The 2,597-nt window shown below is 40.0% G+C and overlaps 1 pseudogene; it reads right to left on the bottom strand.

The window, feature by feature from the left end:
• LOC122139285 overlaps positions 1–462 on the bottom strand; it is a 5,665-nt pseudogene extending 5,203 nt beyond the window's left edge.
• Positions 463–2,597: the final 2,135 nt, after the last annotated feature.

Raw genomic sequence — 2,597 nt, 5'->3', positions numbered from 1 at the left:
TTTTAAATAGTAAAAAATATTTCACAATATTACGGCTTTTTTTTTATTTTGTATAAAATATTTGTGAGTATTGGGGACCTCTTTAAAAAGCATTAAAAATATAACTGTTTAAAAACTTTTAAGTGGTAGTGTATGTATATATATACTGTATATATATATAAAATAGTATATCAGTCTGCGACATAAACCGTGATTGGTGATTCTGGAGTGTGTTAGAGGGTTGCCTTTGGAAATGTTTTACCTCCAGCGTACATGACGGCCAGCATGATGGAGGAGATCCAGGCCACCTCACTGTACGAGGCGCTGAAGATCCTCTGGATGTCTTTGAAGAACACAGGTGGTGGCCTTCGGGAAGGCAATAAGAGAATCCAGATGGAGATGAAAAGGCCCCGCCCACCACAGCCCAGCCCCCACCCACCGTCTGGAGGCGGCACGGCTGGGGGGTCCGACAGGTGGAGGCATCGTGAGCCCTGGATATCACTGCAGGAGAGACGGAGACCAGAACACACTATGTTACAGCTGTGACATTCAACCAATGATGTGAGTGTAGGGCGGGACCATCTGCCTGACTGACCAATGAGAGAGACCATGGGTGTGTTCAGGAAACCTGTTTTGGAAACAGGTGTTTTTTTTTTACTGAATCCTGCAGGAATGACCACTGGATTCTGTTTTTAGTCTCTGGTGGGTGGATAGAAAGAGCAGATATAGCAGCTCTGGGTGGAAGAAGCCTGTAAATGAGCACTAATTAAAACCAAACACGCATAAAGAGAACCAAAACAGATGCTTTTCACACCTTTGGCTACATCATGAACACACTCTATGGCAAATAATACTGAAAGAACGGCACTAAAATAGACATTTATTTGTATGGTGCATTTCACAAGCTGCTTTACAGAAATCCATGATGCTAGTTACATTTCTGAAGCTTGACCTTCACGTCCAGATCACACAGAGGGTGTGAGATTTAGGAAATTAAAGGCCACTCAGGTCACTGAGACAACAAAAGTCATCGCCATGGCAACAGTGTTTACAGCTGTCAGTCACTGACCAATAAAGGATCCCTTCAGAATCCGCTGCTTGAGTTTATGGAAATGTGGGCGGGGCTACAGACGTACTAACAAAGTCCATTGTTTACAAACCAAACAAAACTTGAGTGATTCTTATCATGTGATATATCAGTTCTGAAGCCAAACACACACACACAGCGCTCATGTGATGTTAACACCACAGAACTAAACCCCTGAGTAAGATAAGCTTTTGTTTTTGGCTGCACTCTTCAAATCCAAATAACCTTCCTGCAAAGTTATTGTAAATGAAATCACTGCATGCTGACAATTATTTTACTTCTATATTTCAAAATAACAAACAACGTGCTTCTGTGTGACATTCTGTTATGTTGTGACTACAGCAAACACATGCCAGAGCAAAACTCATCACACAGGAGAAACAAAATAAAACAGGTTATTGTGACTTTTTATCTAACAATTGTGACTTTTTTCTTGTGACTTTTTTCTTGAAATTCCGAACTGTGAGATATAAACTCACAACTGAAACAAAAAAGTCAGAATTGTGGGATAAAAGGTCGCAATTTTTTATTTTTTTATTTCTTATTCCAAAGTGGAAGCAAAAAATTGAGGATTGGGAGAAAAAAAGTCCAAATTGTGAGATAAAAAAAAAAAAAAAAAATTCAGAGAACAAAGTCTGAATTGCAAGATTTAAGCAAAAACTTCAGAAAAAAAAAGGGAGAATTGCGAGATTTAAACAAAAAATTCAGAGAAAAAAGTCAGAATTGCGAGATTTAATCAAATAAGATTTGTGAGATTGCAGATACCTTTTTTATCATTTGTATTGACTTTGATATTTCTCACTGGCTCTCAAATTATAAACCAATCACTTGTCTTGTTTAAAGCGACGAGGTTCGTCTTGATCCAATCAGAAGCTGAAGCGAGTACACTACTAATGCAGCGATGTGATTTGGCTGACGGCAGAGGACTGCAGGTGACGCTGTAACATGACACCTGGAGACTTAAGCTGACTAAACGAGACACAGTGAGACGTTAATAAGAGGTCTGAGGTCTGCATTTTCCTTCAGCTTCAAGGTCGAGGTTGTGGTTTGAAGCAGCAAGTGCTGCCTCATGAATATTTAATGAGATGGCCTTCCTCATCTTCAGCCATGATTTCTCTTCATCTCCATTACTGCTGAACGATCACGAACGAACACGCATGTGGTAGTTCTTCTGTGCTGTCTAAAGCACTATTCAAACACCAATAAAACCGGCCTGATGCAGCTGGCTGTTTTCAAGGTCTCCGTCTGTCCTGGTTTGATATTTACAAACTCACAGACTGTGCCGAGGACACTGAGGGTCATGCGGAACCGCTGGAAAACTCCCAGAGTTCTGTCAGTCCGGATCACGTCTTAATAAACGCTACAGAGAGTTTCTTCACTTCACTGCCGTTAACTCTTCATAGTGTGACTGTGAACAGACACCCAGCTAACAAAACCTTCCTACTGAGTTAGGAAACACTTCTGAACAACATTATTTTAGTATACTATTATCGTTTTTATCAATATTTTAAATCAGTTTTTATTCTTTGCA

Source organism: Cyprinus carpio, chromosome A4 (genome assembly GCF_018340385.1).
Source record: "Cyprinus carpio isolate SPL01 chromosome A4, ASM1834038v1, whole genome shotgun sequence".
In the NCBI taxonomy this organism is placed as follows: Eukaryota; Metazoa; Chordata; class Actinopteri; order Cypriniformes; family Cyprinidae; genus Cyprinus; species Cyprinus carpio.
Note: the sequence above shows the minus strand (reverse complement) of the source record. Positions and strands in the feature narration are given on the sequence as shown.